General features: G+C 39.2%; 1 protein-coding gene, 1 long non-coding RNA gene and 1 pseudogene across 9 annotated transcripts in view; all 3 read right to left on the bottom strand.

Annotated features, from left to right (window-relative positions):
• Positions 1-27,132, bottom strand: part of LOC309850529 — a 510,333-nt gene that overhangs the window by 432,178 nt on the left and 51,023 nt on the right. The window lies entirely within an intron of this gene.
• DISP1 (dispatched RND transporter family member 1) overlaps positions 1-27,132 on the bottom strand; it is a 175,179-nt gene that overhangs the window by 127,815 nt on the left and 20,232 nt on the right. The window contains exon 2 of one of the 7 annotated variants that reach the window (XM_082704531.1): positions 23,843-23,968. The exons of the other annotated variants lie outside the window; for them this stretch is intronic. The gene's annotated coding sequence lies outside the window, so the exon portion shown is untranslated. The remainder of the gene's footprint in view (positions 1-23,842; positions 23,969-27,132) is intronic. 7 annotated transcript variants of the gene reach the window in all.
• The window catches only part of LOC309850523 (transcription factor SOX-2-like), a 50,025-nt pseudogene that overhangs the window by 2,947 nt on the left and 19,946 nt on the right, over positions 1-27,132 (bottom strand). The gene's annotated exons all lie outside the window — the stretch shown is intronic.

A 27,132-nucleotide genomic window follows, 5' to 3' on the forward strand; every position in this document is an offset into this window, starting at 1 on the left:
TCTTTTTCTAGCTACACTGATCTGGAAAGGTTTATGTTATACAGATCTGGTCTATTGCATCTAGCATGGTTCTGATTTAGATGGCCCTTTTTGCACACATACTCAGTTTACAAGTAACTTCATTCTTCCCAGAGTTTCAGTAATTGGTATTTTTCACACAGTTACCCCGCAAAAATAGAACATATGCCTCAAAGCTGGCATGCCCCGACAGTGTGTTTCTTTTCTACAAGTGAATGGCTAAAATCATCTTGTCATAGGTGTAGAACATACATAGAACAGACACTTGGAATTTTAAAATGCATTAATTTGATCTTTTCAAAAAACCACACAAACTACTTACATGACTTTAGTCACAGAATTAGAAGCATTCAGAGAAACCATTAATAACATACAGAAATTACCACCATTTTGTTAATATATGGTATATACACATTCACTATTCAGGATTAAACATGGACTATATAGAGTTAATGTATTTAATAGAAAATACACAAAGGAAGCATTCCCAAAATGTGGCTTTTTGCTTTTGAGACTGGCATTTTACAAGGATTTGGGGGTGAAGGAGGGGGCGGATATATACTACTCTGAGATGTAGTTCATGGGAAGCTAGCATTAAAACAGTATTTAAGGGGCACCTGGGTGGCTCAGTCATTTGAGCTTCTGACTCTCGTTTTCAGTTCAGGTCATAACCTCAGGGTCATTGGATCAAGCCCTGCGTCAGGCTCCACACTTAAAACAGAGTCTGCTTGAGATTCTCTCTTTTCCTCTGCCCCTCCCCCACCCCACACACATGTGTAGAGTACAAAAATGAGACATTCTGAGTTTTTATGGAAAAAAAAGAGATGCCAATACTTCTTGCTATGCTTTTTATGTTTCTTTTTCAATTTTCACTCTTACTGTTTCAATAGTGGATTCCTTCTCTACTGAGATGCTAATAACAATGGGTAGTATGTGTTGACTGCAGTAGACAGCTAGCTCTAGTCATTTTCTTACTGAGGTGTAACTGACATACATTACATTAGTTTCAGGTGCAGAATATATTTTTATATTTGTACTGATTGTTAAATGATCACCAAAGTAAGCAACGTTCAACTATGCAACTACAGTGTTATTTTTTATAAAGATTTTATTTTATTTATTTGACAGAGAGAGAGAGAGAGAGTACAAGCAGGGGGAGCAGCAGGTGGGGGAGAAGCAGGCTCCTCACTGAGCAGGGGGCCCGATATGGGGCTCCATCTCAGTATCTTGAGATCATGACCTGAGCCAAAGCAGCCACTTAACCAATGTAGCCACCCAGGCGCCCCTGCACTACAGTGTTATTAACCCTGTCACTAGTTTACTTTATAACTGGAGGTTTGTTCCCTTTATTCCCCTTTATCCATTTCCCCCATCCCACACCCCCTGCCTCTGGCAACCATCAATCTGTTCTCTGTATTCAGGTGCTTGGTTTTTATTTTCTAGATTCCACAAATAAGTGAGATCACACAGTATTTGTCTTTCTGTGACTTATTTCATTTGGCATGATGCCCCCAAGATCCATGCTTGTTGTTGCAAATGGCAAGATCTCATTGTTTTTCATGGTTGAGTAATATTCCAATGTGTACATAATCACACCTTCTCTACTCATTATTAATCATTGGACATCCATTTCTCATGCAATGCTCACAATCACCCTGTGAGGTGTTATCCCACTATTGGGCAAACAGCGGAACAAAGAGATAAAAGGGACATACATATGAATGCAGGAAAACAACAATGTAAAGCAGAATTGGGTAGAGATGGCATCTCAGCTCAGACGGGGAAAGACAGACCAGTGAACATCAATGTTGGCATAACTGGATTCCATTTCGACAACTCCAAACTCCATTTGGACACATCAAATAGAATTAGATCCTAAAACACCCCCAAGTAAATGTCAGGTGGATTAAAGATTCAAATGTCAAAAATAAAACAAAAGGCATAAAGAGTACTACAAATACTTTTATGAACTTAGCTGGTGACATGAAAGTCAGAAACAAAAAGAGAGAAAGAGAAACTGATGAAATTGTCTATTGTCAGGTTTAAAATTCTAACTGGTCTCTTCCTTCCTTCAGTTCTTTCCACCCAATAGAGTAACTGGGACAAGATTCACTCTCTTCCCTTCTTCCCTCTCCCTTCCCTCACCTTTTCCCGTCCCCCAGGCAGGGCATGGCTGCTGGGAAAGGGGAGCCAACAAGTCCTATAGCAAAAATCTAGCTAATTATAGCCAGAAGAGTTGTACATATAAGGGATTGAACAAGTAAGCAAAATCCTGAGGTTAGTGGGAGGCAGGCTGCATGAAAAGAAGAAAGCCCTATCACACCAGACTACAACAGAGGGTATTTATACAGATGAACAAATACAGAAACACAGATATATATTCCCTGTGTAGACACCTGGGTGTGTACACACACACATGCACATTCATATATGACAGGACGTAAAAGCAATGAGGGCTTGGCAGTAGTGAGCACACCAAGTGTCTAGATCTTTGTTTCAAACACTGTTCTCCACAAGGAAGAACTGGAGCTCTTGGGAGAAATGACTGGGTACAGAGCTTGAGCAGGGAAAGAACAAGATGAGCCCAGAACACCTCTTTAGAAGGGGCTGTAGAGATGTGCCAAACACTGAAAACCATACACTTAAGATGGGTACATTTTATTATACACAAATTATCTCAATAAAGTTAATTTTTTAATTTTTTTAAAGATTTAATTTATTTATTTGAAAGAGAGAGCATGGTCTCAGAGAGAGGCAGAGGGAGAAAGAGAAGCGGGCTCCCCAGTGAGCAGGGAGCCTCACCCAAGGCTCAGTCCCAGGACCCTGGGATCATGACCTGAGCTGAAAGCAGACACAACTGAGCCATCCAGGTACCCCCGATAAAGTTAATTTTATTAAAAAACTAGACTGAGAGACTAAAAAAAATGTTCGTTTAACATTGGTTACCAAGATTACACATGTTTCTGACTTCTCCCCAGCCAGCTCAAGGTATTCAGGGTAGAAGTATTTGGTCATCTGCAAAACATATTTTAGTAATACAAAGCTCAGGTATGTATCATTGGTTCTCCTTCATGAATATCATTCTGCGTCCACATTTTTAAAAATACTTTTAAAATGTTTAAACAAGGGGCGCCTGGGTGACTCAGTTAGCTAAGCAAGCATCTGACCCTTGATTTTGACTCAGGTTATGATCTCACATCATGAGATCAGTCCCTGAGTTGGGCTCTGCACTGGGCATGGAGCCTGTTTAAGGATTTTCTCTCTCCCTCTCTCTCTGCTCCCCAAACCTTAAAAAAAAAAAAAAAAAGTTTAAACGAGATTTATCCATACATAGAGATAGTGCCATTACAGCCTTGTTCACAAAATCCAAGAATGGAAATAGCGTAAAGGTCAGCCAAAGAGGACTAAGCACATGCCCCATCATCCCTCCAAGGGACTAGTAAGCAGCTCTGTATGCATAGATACCTACTGTCTACAGACTGGAGTCTCACAGGAGCCAGCATTATCCATTCAAAAACCTAAAGCAGACATCACGCTCAACTAATCAGGCACATAAACAAGCCTTCTAAGGGCCTCTCATTACTCTTAAAATGAAACCCAAACCATTTGCCTTGGCCCTACCTGGCCTAGCGCCTGCCTGACTCCTTTACCTTCCATGCCCCCATCAGTATTGATTTCTTTACCTTCCCGAAGCCTCCTTCTGCTCATCTTCCCTTGGCTAGGCACTTCTTGTCAGACAGGTCTCCATTGCTTCTAAGACCATCCCTAAGCACCATAAAATAACCCTATTTTAATACTCATCCTTTCTCTCCATGTGTGTGTTTATCTCCCCTACCTGAATGTGAGCTCCATGAGAATAGAGATCTTGCATATTTTTTTTAAAGATTTTATTTATTTATTTGACAGACAGATCACAAGTAGGCAGAGAGACAGGCAGAGAGAGTGGAGGAAGCAGGCTCCCCGCCCAGGAGAGAGCCCAATGCAGGGCTCCATCCCAGGACACTGGGGTCATGACCTGAGCTGAAGGCAGAGGCTTTAACCCACTGAGCCACCCAGGTGCCCCAGAGATCTTGCATATTTTGTTCGCTGCTTTATTCCCAGGATGTGTGCCAGCCAGGCACTTATTAATACACATGTTGGCCAAATAAATGATCTCTAAGATGTGTTGTGAAATAGGGGAGAGGGCACAGACGCTGCTTGTGGTATAAATAAAAAATATGCAGATATCACATACATGTTTGTATCTGCATACAATCTCAGGAAGGAGACTGAACGAACTGGCATCAGCTGTCGCTTCTAAGGACAGGGGAAGGTTAGAGGGACTAATAACTTTACCCCTTTTGAATTTTTTACCACACGCATACAGTATCTATCTTAAAAAGTAATCTGAGTTAGAAGCTGTTACTCCTCAAACACAGTAATATTCAATATTAGAAATATTAAGTAATATTAGAAAATGAACTTCAGAAAGCATGTCGTTTTACAGCTTTACAGAGCCTTCCCACACTTCTGAAAGGAAACAATATCCCCAACCAACACAGTCCTTTCACTCTCCTGCCATTGTATGTACTTGTTAACTGCGCTTACTCATCATCATAAAGATATTTTGATTCTGTTTGTTTACAACATTGAAAATGGATCCCAAACAAATCTACTACTTTCCATCTTTCTTCCTCCTAATGAACACCCACGGCTGTTATTCTCCATGTAAATCATGCCACAGAACACAGGTTTAAAAAAAAAAAGCAGAAGGCAATACTTGCCCAAAACAATAGGCTCAAGAAATAATTACAGAAATCTCCCTAGGACAATTACAAAAATTACTCCAATCTGTTTGGAGTTAATGACATTTTATTCTATATGAGCAATATTCTACATTGTGGCTCTGGACCAAAATAATATAAACCAAAACAAATAAAAAATAAATTATTAAACTGAACATTTAAATTTCACTTTTAACAGAATTAATTTTTTTCAAAATTAAAAATTAAACTGGTAGGAAACCAACATTTAAAATATTAAGAAATTAAAAATAGAGCTTCCCTATGATCCTGCAATTGCACTACTGGGTATTTACCCCAAAGATACAGATGGAGTGAAAAGAAGGGCCATCTGTACCCCAATGTTCATAGCAGCAATGGCCACAGTCGCCAAACTATAGAAAGAAACAAGATGCCCTTCAACAGATGAATGGATAAAGAAAATGTGGTCCATATATACTGTGAAGTATTATGCCCCCATCAGAAAGGATGAATACGCAACTTTTGTATCAACATGGACGGGATTGGAAGAGATTATGCTGAGTGAAATAAGTCAAGCAGAGAGAGTCAATTATCATATGGTTTCGCTTATTTGTGGAGCATAAGGAATAACATGGAAGACAGGGGGAGATGGAGAGGAGAAGGGAGTTGGGGGAAATTGGAGGGGGAGACAAACCATGAGAGACTGTGGACTCTGAGGAACTGAGGGTTTTGGATGAGAGAGGGATGGGAAGTTAGGTGAGCCTGGTGGTGGGTATTATGGACGGCACGTATTGCATGGAGCACTGGGTGTGGTGCATAAACAATGAATTCTGGAACACTGAAAAGAAATTTAAAAAATTAATAAAAATTTTTTAAAAAGGGAAAAAAATAAAATAAAATATATTTTCAAAGTATCCTAGAAGTTAAACCTGATAAATTTACATTTTACTCAGGTAAAAATAGCAGATATTCAATAAAGGACATTGACTAGTTGCTAAGAATTCAGTTTCACTGTAAATCATTCTGAATATTAGAAACATGTAAAGTGATTCATACATTTCTAAATACTATTTAAATAGAAATATAAATAATATAAATAAATAATATAAATACTATACCCATATAGTATCTAAATACTGTATCTCAAAACATACTTCCACCCCAAAATCTTGCATCTTACAGAGGGGGAAAAAGTAAAGAGTAGGGCTTCAAAATTGTCTCTCAATAGCATGATCATTAAACTATCTGGCTGAGGTCCAGATAAAGCCAAAATACACAAACATGCGCGCAAAAACAAATTAACTCACAGTCATAATAAAAATCATTCAAAACAACCTAAACATATTGTTCAAATAACAAGAAGCTCATCAAGAACCCTGTTAAGAACTGTTTCCCGTGCTAATGTCACATTGCAGATCTACATAATGTTTCAAAAACACTAGTTGAAAACACATCTAATAGCTATGTAATTTTAAGTCTTTTATCTTACATTGAGAAATTACACAAATTCAAACAAATTTAAATAAAAAATACTCTGGGTTTTTTTTTTTTTTTTAAGAGCCCTTTAAAGAAGAGTATGCATAGTTAAAAGTCAAAACACACACATAAACCACTAGATGGTATTTACTATGAATCTAATCATTCTGTCTCCATTTCTGTTTTTGCTTTAGGATGACAAATGGAGTGCAGAATCAATCTTGAATGCACACAGAACATTAGTGACACTTCTGCCTTTCTTCAACAGTTACCACAAGCCAAGTGAGTTAGGTTTGAGTATTCAAAGAAATAGCCACTTTGCAAACTCTTTTGCTCAGCCAAAAACAAACAGTAAGGTATCTGAATTATGATTTTACCTTTTTTTTTTTTTAAAGATTTTATTTATTTATTTATTTGACAGACAGAGATCACAAGCAGGCAGAGAGGCAGGCAGAGAGAGAGGAGGAAGCAGGCTTCCCACTGAGCAGAGAGCCTGATCTGGGGCTCTATCACAGGACTCTGGGATCATGACCTGAGCCAAAGGCAGAGGCTTAACCCACTGAGCCACCCAGGTGCCCCGATTTTACCTTTTTAATCACTAGATTATAAAAAACTATTCTTTTAACCTTTATAGATAAATGATTGACAGTTTTCTTGAAATGTACAATCAGAAAGCTTAAGTATCCCATTTTTAGTCAGGTCAACGAGCTATAAACCCTAAATGCGAAGTCTGAAGTTTTTACTGTTAATCAGCAATTCCCATCCTTTAAATTCAAAACACCTCTTTCACAGTCTACAACTAAAATAAAGCAATTGTTGGACACCCTGGGGAGTTATTCCAAACTCCACTTCACAATATCTTAAATTACTCACTTAGAAACACTATTATCAATACAAATTCTGCTGTAATTGTTCCATTCTGCTTCCTTGACACATGGCACACAGCCATATAATGTCTTTTTTGCATTCTGAAAAACTCAACATCTTACTTAGAAACAGCTTTGAAACTTGGCTCGTGGCCTGTTCGTAATTGATACTACAGCTTAAATACCTTTCCAGCAAAGTTACAATAACTTCAAAATACTCTGGGATCAACCATTAAAATGTTTTTGTTTCGGTTACAACACTAATGAGCACCAAATGTTAGAATTTGTTTTAACAACCTAATACATCAAGGATTTTCTTAAAAGGGAAAGCTAGATCAGCTATCCATTATATAACGAAAGGCAGATTAGTCAGTGTTGATACAGATAATGCTTGAAGATTTAATACTTAGAGTGCATAATCAAGAATCTAAAAGTTAAATTCAGAAAGCCTGCTCAGTCAGCCATCATGGTTTTTCCCTGTGAAGATACCAAATTTCTGCTCATGGAAGCCTCCTTCCCTTTCATGCTTTGCATTAGCCAATCAACCCTCACCGTGATGTCCCCATTCCTGTCAAAGGGGTGACACTACCATGCTTTACTATACTTTTTCGTAGTACAAAGGAATTAAAGTACCGAGGAAGCAAAAAGCCATTAAAGGAAATCTCAACATATCAGGTTTATTAAAGCCTGGTAAGAAGCGCTGATATGACAAGATTTTACAAACAAAAGTGTAAATGCTATTTTAAAAATACAACAAAAGGAAAGAATGGAGCATTTAGATATATTCTGGAGATGAACACTTGGCATGCAAACAATCAGCAGGGTAAGGACTGCTGCCACCCCGCGGGTGTCTTCCCTGGACCCAAGTGCACTTGGCAGAGGGAAGCACACTGGCACCCACAGCGGCCACCACGACAGTCACACAGGCATCTCTGGCTTTGCAGCTGCTCCTGCTCCTTCCGAGGTGGCTTGTCTGCAGACTGGCCTCTGCCTTCAGATCACCTCCACATCTAAGCATCATGACTGCTACAACCACCATAACTAATTTCATCTTTCTTTTCCAGCATCTTTTCACTTTCCTCAGCATCCTATCACTTTTTTCTTATTTTTTCCATTCTAGGTAACTTAATATTTCTTGATATTCAAGCTGGACTTTTACAGAACTCAACAAACAGGTGCCTTTCCTTTGGTTTAACAATTATTAATCCTTCCTTTTGGCTTTAATGGTCAAGCCTTGGGTTCTTGTCAATTTTTATCACTGCTCAAGTTTTTTTTTCCTTCATCATTAGGTAAGATCTCTCTTTTGCCTTATTTCCATGTTTCATTCTACTCTCAATGAGGATGCAGCTCACTAAATAACTAAGGTTTCATGAGACATGCCATATTAAGAATCCGTAGCAGATTCATTTATAAAGAAATGACTTAGCAAGCAAATACTATAAATAAGATTCATGTCATAAAAGCTAAAGCCTTTGAAAGAAATGCTAAAAATAATCTCAAGTATTTCAGAAGTATCTACATATTTGCACCTGAACTAACTGTAAGTAACTGATATTTATTCTTTAAAGAATTTCCACCCAGAATCTCTTGCTTGGGAATATTTTGTTAGTATAATTGGTGATGAAATATTTACAGTGATAAAACTCATTTCTTTAAAAAACAGTCTGTATTTTTTATATTATCTTGGATTTGCATGACTTCCCCAAGAGTTGGAATTAATAAGGCTTATCATTGTGACCCTATGTACCAAGTAGAGAATAATTAAGTCATTTGTAAATATTATGCCTACAAATATAAGGAACCATAGCATATAAATTCAAAGAAGATTCATTGTAACTTCAATTTCTAACAATTTCTAAGTGCTAGTTCCTAAAATCTATTTATTAACTAGAAATGAAATGATGGTAGATTTTTGATGGATTGTTATTCTGAAACCTCAGCAAAACACTACGTTGTTACACTGCTATACTGCGCACCATTATTTCTCAGTCTGTGGATCATAAAGGGCCAACAGATATTATGGAGAAAAGGGTTCTAAGTTCCAACAAATGTGGAGGTAAGGAAGCGAAGCCAGTTTTTATCACTACAAGATTTCTCTGTACCATTAACATATTCATATATACTGTAGCTCCTCAAAGCACATGTGCTGACCCAACCATCTGTGTGTGTGTTGGGAGGGGTGGTATTGATGCAACTGTTCCTCAGCTTATGATTACAAAACCACACTGCAGCGGAGCATCCCCCAAAAGTAAAGTCTCACAGAATATATTTTGGCAAATACTAAGATTTACAGAGAATAGTCACTATTTGTTGTTTTTAATCTTTAACATAAAGCAATTTCTGCAAGATGCTGTATTTGTAAAGGTACTGGTTACTGGGGAAAGAGGAAAGGCATAAAGGTTAAAAAAAGAGATAAAGTCAACATTCTTCTCCTAAGAACAGTGACACCCGAAAAGATAAACAACGCTCTGTTCACATTTAACCTTTCTGCTGTAGCTGTACACGAATTCAACAGATAATTCCTTTTTTTTTTTTTTTTTTTCAATGACAGGCTTTGCTTAAGAGATGGCACAGAATTTAGACATTTCACTTTTTCAAAATTCAGGCTAATGGGGACTTTAAAACAACTAAAATACTAATATCCAAAGGCTTTTAAAGGGCTGCATATAGCCAAAAACAAAATGTAAATTGAGTGCCTTGATTTGTGTGATACCAAACTCAAACTAGAGTGGAGCATGAACCTTCATAGTGTTCTCCTAGATCACAGAATTGGGTAAGGAGAAAGACATTCCAATTCCTCAGGTCCCAGGGCTATTAGAGCAGACCAAGGGCAGTCCTAGGTTCAGATTTCACTAGGTGTCTAGCACAGGTGTCAAAAATAACAGCTAGATGTCTAAAAATCCAACCCTTCTGATCCAACAACTCTCATTTCTTCTGACACCTCAAAGATGCTTCAGACAGAAAGAGCACTTTACCAGCAGAAAGGTAAAGCAACCCACCATTACATTGGAAATAATGCCCACTTGCCACTATCAATAGTTTATCAATGTAACTATTAAAGGCACACTTAAAATATACTTACAAAAAATGTAACTTTTTAAATAACCCAATATATTCATTATATAGCTTGATGATAAAAGGTAAGTATAGTGAAAGTTACTTTCAGAAAATTTCTATTTTAGCAAAATTTTACTATAAACAATAAGATAAACCCCACTCGTATGGACAGTCTTCTGGAGAGATGGAAATAGATTCCGAGTTGGTATTTTTAAAGACAGGAGTATACCTACTGTGGTCTTGAAGCACAGACTCTGGAACCCAGACACAGCTGCAAATCCCACTGAGACTCATACTAGCCAGTAACTCTGAGCAAGTTACCTAACTTGTCAGTGCCTCAGTTTCCCCACGTTTGTCACATAATATCAACAGCCACCTCCTAAGGTTTTCATGAGAAGAGTATGACTTATGGCGAAGAGGACCAGACTCATAAAAAGCACTACATCAATATTTGTTATATACGCCATTATTTGTTACAGAATCCTAATTACAAAGGAAAAATACTTGAAGTTTGTTAACTTTTTTGTTGTTGTTTTTAAAGATTTTACTTACTTATTAGAGAGAGAGAGAGAATAAGCTGGGGGAACAGCAGGTAGAGAGGGAGAGAAGCAGGCTCCCTGCTCAGAGGGACTTGATCCCAGGACCCTGTGATGATGACCTGAGCTGAAGACAAGATGCTTAACGGACTGAGCCACCCAGGCATCCCAAAGTTTAGTAAGTTTTTAAAAGGAAGGACTCAAATACCTAAGGAAAGCAAATGAAACATATTCATAACAGAAGGATTTATGGATGACAGTGATATGTGTACCAACTTAAAAATTGGTTCTTATTCCCTAACTCATGGACTCCTTCACGCAAAAACATGCTCATGGCTTTGTGCACACCCAGCACTGTGCTAGGTGCACAGTCACAAGGATAAGCAAGATAAAATCTTTGACCCAAGATTACAGGGGTACTCTGCTCACTTTAGCGTTTATTAAAAACTTAATGTTAATAAACTATATGTATATCGTACATAATTAAATGGTGTAACTGCACACAAATGTGGTTTTATTGTCATGGTTTTTAAGAACCCTCTAGACATAACGCCAGTGAAAGGTCAAACTGGTGACTCAGGTGGATAAGCACATGTAATCACATTTTCCCTTCTGCTCCACACTCACTAGCTGATTAGAACCTGCTGGAAAGGATAGCCTGGTTCTGGGAGCTCAACTTAAAAGAAACTTGTACTGTTTTCTTTACCAAATAATTTGATTGCTCTGAGAGAAATGAACAGGGACAATTTGAAGCCTGCAATGTGCCTCTTTTGTCTCAGGCAGGTTTCCAGTTGCTCTTAGACCCTCATGTTTCTGCTGTGGGTTGTGATACATAGCCTGATCATCCTTCTAACTTGGCCACTTGTATCAACCTTACCTAGTAATCTCCAGATTTTCCAAATATACACCATGCACACAAAACTTCAATCAACACAAATAAATGATCACAGTATTTAAAAGAAAACTTTTATATACAAATTTTTGAAAGATTTAAGTCTATATTCCCTTTAAGAGCAGATAGCAATTACCTAAATACCTCTCTCCCTTCGTACTCTCTCAGCAGCTGAAATCAGCAGTGTATTTCTAAATATTTAGGATATCAGATTCTACATTCTTAGGAAAAGTCTAACTTCTAGACTTAGACTACTCCACTGGACAAAATTAGTTGCATGTGATTATCTTTAAATTGTTCACAAAAAAATGTTTTGTTTTGTTTTGTTTTTTACAGAGAGAGCACATAGAGGGTGCCCAGAGATCTAGCTGAGATCATGACCTCAGCAGAAATACAGTTGGACGCTTAACTGACTTAGCCACCCAGGCACCTGCCCCAAATATTTGATATCTTTCAAATTTTCTCACTAAAATACAATTCCTCAACTATTGTAAATGACTTGTATCAACTCACCATTCTGTCAAAATTGAAAAGACAAGACCAGTGGCAAGATAGAGATCATACTAAGCAGAAACGATATTGATCCTATATGATCTAAGCAGAAACAGCCCAAGAATGGAAGGGAAGACAAAGTTAACTGAAGAGGAGTAAATATCATCTTATAAACAAGACAGGCATGACCACTATGTGGCCACAGATGTGAACCCTTGAATCTTCAGTCACATTACTGAGTAGGAATACCACTGCTGAGTTGTAGGGCACGCATCTATGGTTCCACTGGCCTTCAGGAAGTGACCAGTGAAGAAGCTTTGTTCCCAATGTAGGGGTCAGCACAGAATGTAAAAGAATAACCAGGAAACAACCATGTAGAGCTGCATGAATACTGATTCCCCAGATGGGAATCTGAATACCACTTAGTAATTCACTCATGTTACTCAACCTCTGTGTTCCATATATATTATATAGTATAGCTTAAAGTCAGGCCATGTAATGCCCCCAGCTTTGTTTCTCTTTATCATCATTTCTGTGGCGATTCAGGGTCTTTTCTAGTTCCATACAAATTTTAGGATTGTTTGTTCTAGCACTTTGAAAAATGATGTTGGTATTTTGATTGGGATGGCACTGAAAATAGAGATTGCTCTGGGCAGCACAGACATTTTAACAATGTTTACTCTTCCGACCCATGAGCATGGAATGTTTTTCCATCTTTCTGAGTCTTCTTCGAGTTCTTTCATGAGTGTTCTGTAATTCATATAGATCCTTTCCCTCTTTAGTTAGGTTTATTCCTAGGTACCTTATGGTTTTTGGTGCTATAGTAAATGGAATCGATTCTCTAATTTCCCTTTCTATATTTTCATTGTTAATGTATAAGAAAGAAACTAATTTCTGTACAGTGATTTTGTATCCTGCCACATTACTAAATTGCTGTTTGAGTTCTAGTACTTTGGGTGTGGAGTCTTTTGGGTTTTCCACATCCAAAGCATCTTGTCATCAGTGAAGAGAGAGAGTTAGACTTCTTTGCCATTTTGAACACCTTTTCTTTGCTTTTGGTGTCTGATTACTGTTGCTAGGACTTCTAGTACTATGTTGAACAACAGTGGCAAGAGTGGGCATCCTTGTCATGTTCTGATCTTCAAAGAAAGGCTCTCAGCTTTTCCCACATTAAGAATGATATTCACTATGGGTTTTTCATAGATGGATTTTATGAAATTGAGGAATGTTCTCTCTATCCCTATAGCTGAAGAGTTTTAATCAGGAAAGGCTGCTGTACCTTCTCAAATGCTTTTTCTGCATCAGTTGAGAGGATCATGTGGTTCTTGTCTCTTCTCTTATTGATATGTTCTATCACGCTGATTGATTTGCAAATGTTGAACCACCCTTGCACCCAGGGATAAATCCCATCTGGTCATGATGGATAATCTTTTCAATGTACTGTTGGATCCCAACAGTAGGATTTGCTAGGATCTTCTTGAGAATTTTGGAATCCATATTCATCAGGGATATTGGTCTGAAATTCTCATTTTTGATGGGGTCATTGCCTGGTTTAGGGCGATGCTGGCCTCATGAAGAGTCTGGAAGTTTTCCTTCTGTTTCTATTTTTTGAAACAGCTTCAGGAGTATAGGTATTATTTCTTTGATGCAGACATGCATCCATTTTTTTCTAGGTTGCTTAACTTATTGGCATATAGTAGTTGATAATTTCCGATGATTGTTTCTAGTTCCTTGGGGTTAGTTGCGATCTCTCTCCTTTCATTCACAATTCTATTAACTTGGGTCCTTCCTCTTTTCTTTTGCAGAAGTCTGGTCAGTGGTTTATTGATCTTATTTTTTCAAAGAACCACCTTCTAGTTTTGTTGATGTTTCTACAATATTTCTGGGTTCTAATTCATCAGTCTCTGCTCTACTCTTAATTATTTTCCTTCTTGTGCATGGGTTAGGCTTAATTCGTTATGGATTCTCCAGTTCTTTAAGGTGTAAAGACAGTTTGTGTATTTAGGTTTTTTCTATTTTTTTGAAAGAGGATTGGATAGCCATGTATTTCCCCCTTAGGTCCGCCTTTGCTGTATCCCATAGGTTTTAGACCGATGTGTTTTCATTCTCATTGGTTTCCATGAATTGTTTAAGTTCTTCTTTGATTTCCTGGTTGACCCAAACATTCTTAAGAAGGATGGTCTTTTACCTTCCAAGTTTTTTAATTTCTTCCAAACTTTTTCTTGTGGTTGAGTTCCAAAGCATTTGTGGTCTGTGAATATGCAGGGAATCATATCAATCTTTCGGTATCAGTGGAGACCTGATTTGGGACCCAGTATATGGTCTTTTCTGGAGAAAGTTTCATGTTCACTAGAGAAGAATGAGTATTCTGTTGTTTTAGGGTGGAATGTTCTGTATATATCTATGAGGTCCATCTGGCCCAGTGTGTCTTTCAAAGCTCTTGTTTCTTTGTTAATTTTCTACTTAAATGATCTATTACTGAGAGTGGAGTGTTGAGGTCTCCTACATTTATATATTATTATTAATATGTCTATTTTGGTTAACAGTTGGCTTATGTAGTTGGTGGCTCCCATATTGGGGGCATAGATATTTACAATTGTTAGATCTTCTTGTTGGATAGACCCTTCCAGAATGATATAGTGTCCTTCTGTACCTCTAACTACAGTCTTTAGCTTAAAATCTAATTTGTCTAATATAAGAATTGCTACCCCAGCTTTCTTTTGCAGTCTGTTGGCATGAAAAATGCTTCTCCATCCCTTCACTTTCAGTCTATATGTATCTTTAGGTTCAAAATGAGTCTCTTGTAGACAGCATATGAACGGGTCCTATCTTTTTATCCAATCTGCAACCCTGTGCTCTTTTATGGGGGCATTTAGACTGTTACTGAAAGATATTATTTTACTGTCATTATGTTGCCTGAAAAGTCCTTATTTTTACAGATTGTCTCTGTAAATTTCTATTCTATATCACTCTGGTGGTCTTTCTCATTTTATAGAACCCCACTTAATATTTCTTGCAGGGCCAGCTTAGTGGTCACATGTTCTTTCAGTTTTTGCCTGTCTTGGAAGCTCCTTATCTCTTCATGCATTCTGAATGACAGCCTTGCTGGATGAAGTATTCTTGGCTGCATGTTCCTCTCATGAATATGTCTTGCCAGTCCTTTCTGGCTTGCCAGGTCTCAATGGACAGATCTTATGTTATTCTGATGTTCCTCCCTCTGTACATAAGGAATCTCTTGCCCCTAACTGCCTTTAAGATGGTTTCCTTGGTTCTAAGATTTGCGAATTTTACTATTACCTCCCAGAGCATTGGTCTATTCTCCTTGATCTTGGGAAGGGTCCTCTCTGCCTCTAGGACACAAATCCTTATATCATTCCCCAGATTAGTTTAGTTCTCAGCTAGGATTTACTCATATATATCTTCTGGGCCACTGTATCTCCCAAATCGAGGATTGCCCCTGCAAGAAGGCTACCCATACTGCTGAGAAGCTCAGTGATGGCTATCCTCGTAAGGCCAGGCTGGCCACTAGAAACACTGCTAGAGAGCTGGGTTCCCTGAGGCACAAAGACCTGGTCCCAGTGCCTGGATGTGTGATAATCCCAAGGTTCAGAGCTGCCCAAGGGGCTGATTCCAGGAGCGGTGGAAACTACACTCTGGTTAGCTCCTTCCTCTGCCCAAACTCACTTCACAAGCCCTCACTTTCCTACAGGTGTTGCTTCCAAGAGAATTGTCTAAAAAACCTCCTGCATGCAAATCTCTGCCTCAAATCTCGATTGCCTGGAGAACCAGACCTAAGACAAACTTAAACATTCCAAAATGCTGCATGAAATAAAACAAACATTCCTTAAACACACAGTAAGAAATTAAGTGCTGAGAGGCCAAAATCAGGCAGGAGAAGGAGACCAGAGCAGTCAGCATGAACTGACTGTAGTTGCTGGGGGGAGATTTACCGGTTTCAATAACCAAGGAGCTCAAATTTTAACACACCTATCAAGTAGCTGGAAATGAGGACTTAACCCTGAGTGACAGGAAACTGGAATAAAACACCCTCATAAAACCAATTTCGCCATCAAGGAAGCTTAGCTATACCTTGGCCTGAGTTCTAAGTGGATTAAAAAAAAAAATCCCCAAAAGCTACACTGAGAATTTGAGTTATATGCCAGCCTTCACAAAGGCCTGAAGTTCAAATTTATACTACCTGCCTGCATGATCCAAGAAATCCAAGTCTCAGAAATTTATAAAAAGAGTGATTTCAGGCCAATACTAGCCATGGTATACCTAGCAGAAACAAATGTATAACTACTCTGGGCCCACAGAATTCCACGAGGGAAAGAACAGAAAGAAAAACAATCAGACAACAAAACACTTCAAATAACAGTACAGATAGGAACTATAAAGTATGCTTAGAATTATTAAAAACAAAAGTCTTTATAAAACTTTGAGGAGGAAAAAAAAAGGGACAGCACCAGAGAGGCCATGTAACTTTGGAGGAAAAAAGAAAGAACTTTATAAGCATTGAAATGAAAAAAAAAAAAAAAAAAAAAGTGCACAGTGGGTTCAAGAGCAGATTAGAAACATAAATTTTAAGGAAAGCTTCTAGGAAAAAGACAATAATAGTTTGTTAACGGGTAAAAACCAATAGAATTTGAAGAATTAGAGAAGAACAATTTATAAAAAGCATAAAGACATAAAATATGATGATGATTATGGTACTCAGTAATCAAAGCAGAAATATTAAAAATAAGCACAGGTAATGGATACTGTGGTTGCCTTCCCAACGTCCATGCCCCGTCATTGTTTTTTTGTTTGTTTGTTTAGTTTTGTTTTTGAGTAATATTCCTGCTTCATATAACCTATATGTTTTGGGGGCCTAGAGCCACCCTCATTCTAGAAACAGGGCATGAAACTCAGAGGCAAGGTTAAACAGTATAATCACTGCCCCCCAACTCTACCCTGAGGTTTGGAGAGGTTATCTGGTAACTTCTGGGAAAGAACCTCTCTCAACTTGGAGCTGCTCAGCCATTTTGGAACCATGAGGGAAGCCAGCCTAAATACAGTCAACATGTAGATCAGAGCAGAGCTGAGAGAACTGCAGACAAAAAGAACAAGAGTTTTGATCAAATAGCATGTAAGACTGACCTATCTCTAAACTTTCAAGTTAGGTAAACAGAATAAATCTCTACTGTTTCATGTAGCTAGTTGGGTTTTCTGTTATTTGCAACTAGAAGCATTCTGTCTGAGACCCATGGTAAAAGACTAAGTTCTAGCTGATCTACCACTAAAATTTCCACTCATTTTAGACTGAATACAAGTTTTGAATGAGAAATTATTAGGCTATCTTTCAGAATTGGCTTAGAAGCAAAACAAGGATATGCCTGACATGGGAGATTTTCAGGAATGCCAAGACTGTAATTCCCCAGGAGCCAGGAAAGCTGAGCATTCCCAAATGAAAAGCCTAGCATATGGTAACACAATTTCCATAGAAAAGGGTAAAGATGATGGAGCCAAAGGGAAAACAGGACATATGTAAATGAGGTTTGCCCCTGGAGCAGTCCACTGAGTAAGAATCTACCTCATCTTAAGTCTTTGTTTTCATGCTATTTATTTAAACTGTACTATTTTAAAACACTGAAAGCCTCCGGTTAAAATAGATCTATTCCCACTTATTCCTGAAACTCCAGTAAAATGCCAGTGAAGCCATTTTCTTTAAAGTATGAAACACTTAATTATGAAGACTAGAAGTGATTATAGACCAAAGAGGTTAATCAAATTTTGGAAGCTGGAAAGCAGAGGTGTGAGCACTTTCTGGCATAGCAGAATAGAGAAAATTGAAACCTAACTTTATATAATCAAAAGGATACCAACAAGAAGGTAATTGACAATGAAGAATCGTAGATAAGGCTCAGGACAATGGGCAAGACAATGGTAGGTGGGGCTAGAATCAGAAGGAGAGAAAGATTCATGAGACAGCTGGATTAAAAATGTTCTCTCTGATTCTCCGAGTCTCTTTCCAGCAGGATGAAAACAGACTCTGATGGACTCTAGACTGAGGGGCTGCAGGCGCTGAGTATGAGGCTGAGACACCACAGGGAAGCAGAGAGGACAGAGGCCAAGTTTATATGCTAAGCAATGAGGTACCACTGCCCCAGCTCTCTCCCCTACTCAACCTCCAGAATCTGGTGGCCAGTCTTACACCCCCTTGATAGGAGACAGGATTCCTCTTTGGGAAGAAAACCAGAAAAGATTACAGGCATTAAGAGTCAGAGATGTGTAATAAAATAAATCTGGTCTTCATCTAACAGCCCTGGAATGAAAGCCATGCACACAGCTTCCACTAAGACTTCTCAAATTAGCCAAGCACTTGAGAAACATGTGAGGAATTCCTCTGCATGAAAGACAGAAACCAAACAACAGAAAAACAAATGGAAAAGAGATAATACGGTACACAAAGAAGTCCTGTATTTTTTTTTTAACTGAAACTAACATCTTCAGATGGATGAGATAAGTGTGTCCATAAAGCACTAACAGGGCCTATCCAAAGAAATGTTTACACAACAAGAAAAAGCTTTTGAGATTTTAAAATGAGAGCAGAAACATAAATACATATATAATATGAAGACTGGAAGATAAAGCAGAGGAAAAGTCCCAGATACTAGAAAGAGAGAAAGAAGAAAAAAAGAAAATTAGAAGACCAAAATCCAGGAGATCCAATACTAGACTTTAGAAATTCTAGAAAAGAGAAAAGGGAGAAGAAATAATCAAAAAGGTAATACAAGAAAAATTTCCCATAAACCCCAAGTCAAACAAGTTATGGGAAAAAGTGAATATAACTTGCAGTCACTGTAACTCCACTATAAATAATAGTTCATTACAATAATGAAGTCATTGACCAATCAAAAATCGTGTACCTGGGGCGCCTGGGTGGCCCAGTGGGTTAAGCCGCTGCCTTCGGCTCAGGTCATGATCTCAGGGTCCTAAGATCGAGTCCCGCATCAGGCTCTCTGCTCAGCAGGGAGCCTGCTTCCTCCTCTCTCTCTCTGCCTGCCTCACTTGTGATCTCTCTCTGTCAAATAAATAAAATCTTAAAAAAAAAATCGTGTACCTATTATGGAGAACCAATGCTGAAGGGGAGAGGGAGAGAACTGAAAAGCGAGATATAAAAGAGGTCAATCCTCAACTACCTCATTAAAAAGTCAACAGTTAAGTGACAAATGAAGAAACAGCATCATAAATAATATTTAAAAATACAGAGGTAAATGCCAGAAAAAACTGCTAAAAGAATTCAAACCAGATGCCTCTGGGGCTACTGACCCACATCTTTCTCTAGAGGCTTGACCTCATTGGTTGGCTTTTTAACAGTGGTTAAACCCATAAACCTTTGTAAGAAACAACCATTTATAATATCAAGTAGCATGAAATACCTCTCCATATATTTTTACATTCATTTATGTCTAAATTAAATAATTTTTCCAAGAATTAAGTCCAGTTAATATCCAATTAAGTCCAATTAATAACCATACAGTTAAAAAATTATTTTTCTTAGAAGCTTCAAGATCCACTCTTCTACTTTCAGATATGCAATATGGTATCATTAATTATAATCAATGCTATACATTACATCCCCACAACTTATTTTATAACTGCAAATTTGTACCTTTTGACCCCCTTCACCTATTTTGCCCACCTGCACCCTTGGTCTTGGGCAACTGCCAATCTGTTCCCTATATACATGAGCTCAGTTTTTCATCTTCAGGTTCCACATGTGAGATCATATGGTATTTGTTTTTTTATGTCTGACTTATTTCACTTAGCATAATGCCCTCAACGTCTATCAGTGTTGTAGTAAATGGGAAGATTTCATTTCTATGGTTATTATATTTAAATATAGATACATACACACACACACACACACACACACACACACACACATTATGTTTTCTTTATCTATTCAGCCATTGATGGACACTTAGGCTGCTTCCACATCTTGGCTACTGTAAATAATGCTGCAATGAACATAGGGGTACAGATACGTTTTGGATGAGTGCTTTCATCTTCTTCAGATACTCAGAAGTAGAAATGCTGGATTCTACAGTAGCTGTATTTTCAATTTTCTTGAGAAACCTCTACATTGTTTTCCACAGTGGCTGTACAAATTTGTATTTCCCCCACCCAAAAAATTTTTTTAAATAAATAAAACAATAAAACATATGTGTATAAGCATGAAAAAAATTTACATTCTCACCAACACTGCACGAGGGTTCCCTTTTCTCCATATCTTTACCAACTTGCTATCTCTTGTCTTTTTTATAATGGCCATTCTAAGAGGTGTGAGGTGATATCTCACTGGGGTTTTGATTTGCACTTCCCTGACAACTGGTGATGTTGAGTAGCTTTTCATGAACCTGCTAGCCAGCTGTATGTCTTCTTTGGAAAAATGTTTGTTCAGATCCTCTGCCCATTTGTTAACCACAATGTTTTCTGCCACTGAGTTGTATGGGTTCTTTATATATGTGGATCTTAGCCCCTTATATCAGATATATGATTCACAAATATTTTCTGACATGCAGGAGGCAACCCACAACTCTTTAAGGTGGTGTTTTATTTAGGCCACTAGGTAGAATGCAACAAACTGTAACAGCTGTAACAAAGAAGTACAGAAATGCAAGGGCTTAAGTAAGACAGAAGTTTATTTCTCTCTCACCTAACAGTTCAAAGTGAAGTTGGTCCTCATTTGGTGTCTACCTGTGGATCCAAGGCTGCTGCTTCAATTCTTGTCATTTCCCAGCCAAAGAGAAACAGGAATTGAGGACATTCAGGGCAAATAACTGTCTTTAAGAAGAAGACCCAGAAGTTGCCCACAACTCTTCCTTCCAAATACCAGGGTCCCAAGCTTAGTCACAGAGCCACATCCAAGCGAATCTTGCTAGGGAATGCAGTTGGGGTGGGATGTCATGGGTTAGCTAATATAGGGGTGGGACCAGAAAGCTCAAAAGAAGAAAAAAAAATGACTACTGCGGTACAGTTAGCAGTGTTTGTCACAGGTAAGTATTATCATCCCTCCTTCTTAAATGAGGAAATTGAGATTCAGAGCTATCTACCAAAGGTCCCATAGCTAATAATAATTAAGCCAAGATTCAACTGCATATTCTGTCTCTAGATCCTATACTATTTCTACTAAACCATGCTAAGTGACAAAAGGAATACATATTATTTTTAAATTTCTTGCTAGGAGCGCCTGGGTGGCTCAGTCGGTTATGTGTCTGCCTTTGGCTCAGGTCACGATTTCAGGGTCCTAGGATCGAGCCCCACACTGGGTTCCCCACTCAGTGGGAAGTCTACTTCTCTCTTTCCCCCTGTCTCTCCCTCCACCCCCACTCATGCTCTCTCTCTCAAATAAAATCTTATTTCCTGCTAAATACGGCACAACTGGATTGGTTCTAACCAAACACTCCTGGATATCCAAAAGTAGTTGCCTCCCCACCCACAGCAGAAATGACCTGTCCACTTCCATCTAAGAGGTTTAGCCTGCCTATGGAAATAGTAAAGATCTCCCAAAGGCAGCAAAACATTGTCATGCAAGACAACGCTGACTGTCCTCAGGACTCACCTCTCCCACCCCTCTATGTTTCTAGACCTATAACCAGACTCAAGTCCCACCAGGTACCTAGAGGTGGGATACAAAGTGTGACTCATGAGGAAGTGCACTACATTTCAAAAGAACTACTTGGGTTTTCTAATTTGTACAAGGAGAAATCTAAGGAACATGTACAGGAATGGAGATTTAAGGCCATGGAATAACAGTGGAAGAAACATCAAGTTGGATCAAGCTGAATTGATTGGTACGAGCTCACAAAGAAGAAATTCTGCATTTAATGTTTCAGCTCAGGGAGTTAGCAAAGGCTCTAACGATTGGTCAGTTCATTGGTTGGTTGGCTGAAAGGCAGATCAAAATATGCTGTGCCTGTGAGCAGCCTGGAAATGCCCAAGCTTCCTTGATTTAATGCAGAGGAAGGGATTCAAAGGCTCAGGGAGACCAGACAATTAGAGTGGACTGTCATTTAAGATCAGCTCACTCGGTGGGGGAGGATCCAGAAGATATAATTTTCACCCATACATAGAGAAATGAATTTGTGAGGAGAGGTCCCAGCCTTCTTGAAGAGCTCCATTAATTGCTCTCCCCTATAAGCCAGACCTTACACTGGGAACTGTAGCCAACTCAACTGGAAAACCTGAAAGCAATGGGAGTAATTGGATCCCAGAAGGGCAGCAGCCAAGTGACAGCACTCAAGAGCCAAATGCAAGGCAAGTATAGTTACTGTAATGGACAGCAGCCAAAACCACCATTAGAACAGCAGGACTCTTCCAGGCCTGTGGCACTGGCTGGTTACCCATGGTGCTGCCAGAAGTGATGTAGATACGAAGTCTACTAAATTCCCACCTGATCTGCAGAAGCAGAAAAAGATTTAGGTCAAGTGAACAAAAGTCTAACTCAAAACACAAATAGAGCCATGGTCCTCCAGTCAATTCCCAGACTTAAATCAGTTTACAGATCTAGAGTCCCCAACCCAACATGGGGCTTGAACTCAAGACCCTGAGGTCAAGACCTGAGCTGAGATCAAGAATCAGATGCTGAACCGACCAAGCCCCCCAGCTGCCCCCAGTCCAGAAACAAAGAGAAGGCCCAGTCCCCTTGAGGAAGGACCCTGGCACACCACTGAAAATGAATACAATTAATGGTTCTTCCAGCATCCCTCCAAAGATGCCTACAGAGGCCTTTCATAAACTGTGCACTGGAGAAATGGAAATAATTACACCTTTCAAAACTAATGGATACTGGGTCTGAAATGACACAGACTACAGGAAACCCAAAACATCATGTGGCCCTCCAGTATGGGCTTATACAGAGGTCACGTGATCAATGGAGTTTTGGCTCAGACCTGTCTCACATGGGCCCGGGGTCCCCAAATCTATCATGCAGTTATTTCCCCAGTGCCAGAATGCATAACTAGAATACGCGTACTTAGCAGCTGGCAGAATCCGCACATGGGTTCCCTGAACTGTGCAATGAGGGGTTACATGGAAAGGCCAAGTGGAAGCCAGGAGAACTAACCAAGGAAAATAATTCTGATTAGAAGCAATACCACATCCCTACAGGGATTGCCGAGTTTACTCCTACCATCAAGGAGCTGAGAGCTGTGGGGAGAGGGATGCCTACCACATCTCCGTGAAAATCCTACTGGAGAGAAGACAGAAGGATCCTGAAGAACAATGGACCATCTGAAGTTAACCAAATGAGAACTCCAATTATAGCTGCTGCGCTAGATGTTCTCCCACTGCATGGGTGAATGCATCCCGCTGGGAGCTGGCAGGCACCTACTGATCTAGCAAATACCCTTTTCCGAAGACCTGTCCAGAAGGCCCTCCAAAAGCAGTTTGCTTTCAGCTGCCAAGGTCTGTGATACATCCTTACTGTCTTACCTCAGGAGCATATCAACTCTCCAGCTGTAAGGCATAACTCAGTTCCCAGAGACCTGGATCTCCTTTCCTTTGCACAGATCTTCCACTGGTCCATTACATTGATGGCATTGTGGTGACCAGGCCCTACTGAAGGAAAAGTAGGAACTACTCTAGCCTGGCTGGTAAGACACATCGAAGCATGCTGACCACCCATCCTCTCCGAGATGAGGGGAAAATTGTATCTGGTCCCTCCTACAACCCAAGAAACATACTCCTCATTTGGGTGTATGACTCCAGCCCACTTACCCAGTGACTGGAAAAGCTGCTGGTTTGACTGGGGCTGTGCCCCTTGGGTCACGTGATGCAGTGGATCCCATGGCATCTGAAGTACCAGTGGCAGATGTGAATGTGTTTGGAGCATCTTGCAGTCCCCTGAAAGTGAGTCACCACAGGCCTTCAGGATTTTGGAGTAAGGCCTGGCCATCACCCTCAGACAATTACTCTCCTTTTAAGACATGCTCTTAGCCTGCTAGAGGGCCTTCATAAATATTAAATGCTTGGCTATGGGCCCCAAATTACCATAAGACCTGAGCAGCCCATCCCACCAAACGCACAGCTTGGCCTGCACAGCCACACTCCATCATCAAATGTACATGATGCATACATGGTCAGGCCCAAGCAGGCCCCGAAAGCATAAGACAGACAGATGAAGTAGCCCAAACACCCATGGCCCTCACTCCTGCTGCTCTGCCTTTTCTCTCCCCGCCTGCACCTACAGCTTCATGGGGAGTTCCTTTTGACTTCCTAGCAGATGGAGACTCAAGCCTGTCTACAGACAGGTTGCCTGACAAGCAGGCACTGCCAGAAATGGCACTAGCCCTCCTCCTCTGGGGCATGGCTCAAGGACAACAGTGAAGGGAAAAGCCTCTCAGTGGACAGACTCGGAGCAGCGCATCTGGCTGTGCCCTATGCTTGGAAGAAGAAATGACCAGACACTCGACTCTAACAATTCGTGGGCTGTAGCCAGTGGTTTGGCTGGATGGTCAGGGCCATGGGAGAAAGAGAATCAGAAAACTGGGAACAAAGAAACCTGGGAAAGACGAATGTAGCCAGACCTCTCTAAATGGGCAAAATGTATGAAGATCTCTGGGTTCCATGTGAATACTCACCAAAGGTAACTTTAGCAGAGGAGGATTTTAACAATCAAGTGCCTAAGACGATCTGTTCTGTGGCTATCAGTTAGCCTCTTTCACCAGCAACCCCCAGGTTAACTGGCAAGCTCATGAAGGTATTCTTGGTGGCAATGCTAGAGGATATGCATGGGCTCAGGAACACACACTTCCACTCACCAAGGCTGACATGGCTACAGCCATCACTGCCAGCTGTAGGGAACAAAACTGAGCCCCTAATATGGCACAATTCCCCAGGACACTAGGCCACTTCCATTATGGGAGAGTCAGCATTGTATCCTTACTGGAATGAACACCCTTGGATATTGATTTCCCTTCCTTAAACACAAGGGTTCTGCCAAAACTACCATCCGTGGATTATAAAATACCTTATCCACCATCATGGTATTTTGCATTGCTTTTGATCAAGGAACTTACCTCAGAGGAAAAGACCTGAAGGAGCTAGCTTGATACAACAGTGGAATGGCAATAAAAATAAACTACATGGTGTATGTCAAGGACAACAGTATTTTTCATACTTGCTTGATTTGTCCACAAGAAAAATAATTTTAAATGACGGCTAATCTTGTTTAGTGTCTCACAAAATTTTCAGGAGCAATTCAGACATTATTGTTAAGAACAAGTGAATTAATGTAAGTGGGATTAAAGTTTATAAATGAGCTATTTAAAACAATCATTATGTTTTATAACATGTCTACTTAAGAAGTTTCCAGAATTTTCTTGGAAAAAACTTATCTATACTAAGTTAAGTTATGATGGAAAGTTGTACTTAAAGGAGGCATATGCCTCTAGAAATTGGAAGTAGTGTATTCATAAATTTACTAGTATACTAAAGATGGTTAATATGTGGCAGACAGTTCATAGTTGTCTATTCCTTAGTTTTCACTGAAAATTAAGGTTACTAAAGATTAAAAATTCTTATCGACTATGTAAATGAAACTACTAAAAAGAATATAGACGACGAAGAAGAAAAATATACAAAGTATGCAAGGAAAATAAGATGTGTTTATGGTAAGAAAAAGTATACAAGGTATAAAGGATTATGATTTTGTTGAGAGAGAGTAATTTGTCCTAATACAAGATACAACTGGCTGTTCTAGAAAGAGAAAAAGGAAAATAGGACAAAAACGGAGTAGATATTTTATTTATTTTGTGTTTATTTATTGTGTATTCAAGTTGCTAAGATTAAATAGACTAATTTGTTAGTCAAAAAAAAAAAAAAGATGGGGGTACCTGGGTGGCTCAGTCAGTTAGGCGTAGGACTTCTGATTTTGGCTCAGGTCATGATCTCAGGGTTGTGAGACTGAGCCATGCATCAGTCTCCACACTCAGCAGGGAGCCTGCTTGAGATTCTCTTTCTCCCTCTCCCTCTGCCCCTCTATATGAGTGCTCACTCTCTCTCTCAAATAAATAAATCTTAAAAAAAAAAAAAAGATGAACCTTAATATCAGAAGTATATTGATGTAAAAGTAGAATGACAGATTTTCTTGGATTATTGGTCTGCTTTCATTAAGAAACCAAAAAAAGATTGGTTCCCAGGAAGATTACTTAAAAGATAACAAAGTTTTGTGTGTTATCAGAATGATTTCCTAGGCTTCACGTTGTCTTTATCGGGTCCTTGATTACTTAAGAAAACCAAACCTTCTCAATATTAAAAGAACTAAGGGTTTTAAGAACTTTTTTTGGTCACTTTGGTTAAATAGATAATCACGTATTATAATGATCCGTGGTACTATTTAATCAAATATTCAAATCTTTTGACATTTTGACAAGCTTTCCAAAATCAAATTCAAAATAAAGTCTTTTTTAACTAAACTAGCTTTGTTATTTTAAAGAGGGTCCCTGGAAAATCTCAAAGGATTTGTTTCTCACTTTGTGAGAAATATTAAACTAATGAAGTTTAATCAAATAAACTCCATGGGAAGCATTGTCAAATAAATGATAACTTTCTTTCGGTTTTATTTGTATGGATACATGCCATTAATATAAGTATTTCAGAACTGTATGAAGTTCACAGAAATTTTCAGTACTCTTTATGTTCATGATGTTTTGAGCAAATTAACATTTCCAATTTTTCTCCCACCTTCCTGCCTTGGAAGCAGTAAGAACCCAAACTGTCCTTTTCTTGAAGCTCTGCAAGCTGAGGATACTTGATTTGATTTAAACATCTGAGAAATCGCCCCAACAGATCACATGTGAGCAACCTTCCTGCCTGCAGCCATGTGGGCCACTCGGAAAGTTCACTGAAACATGTGGTGACCCCAGAGACATTCAAATTGCAAACCAGGAAAATCTGTCAGATTGTCTCTGCCTGTCCTCACTCTACCATCTCCAAATGGTAGACATCTAGACATCTTAACTGCCTGCTTTCTGGACTCAACATCTAGACATCTTAACTGCCTGCTT

The sequence above is a fragment of the Mustela nivalis genome (genome assembly GCF_964662115.1).
Source record: "Mustela nivalis genome assembly, chromosome: 16".
NCBI classification, from domain to species: Eukaryota; Metazoa; Chordata; class Mammalia; order Carnivora; family Mustelidae; genus Mustela; species Mustela nivalis.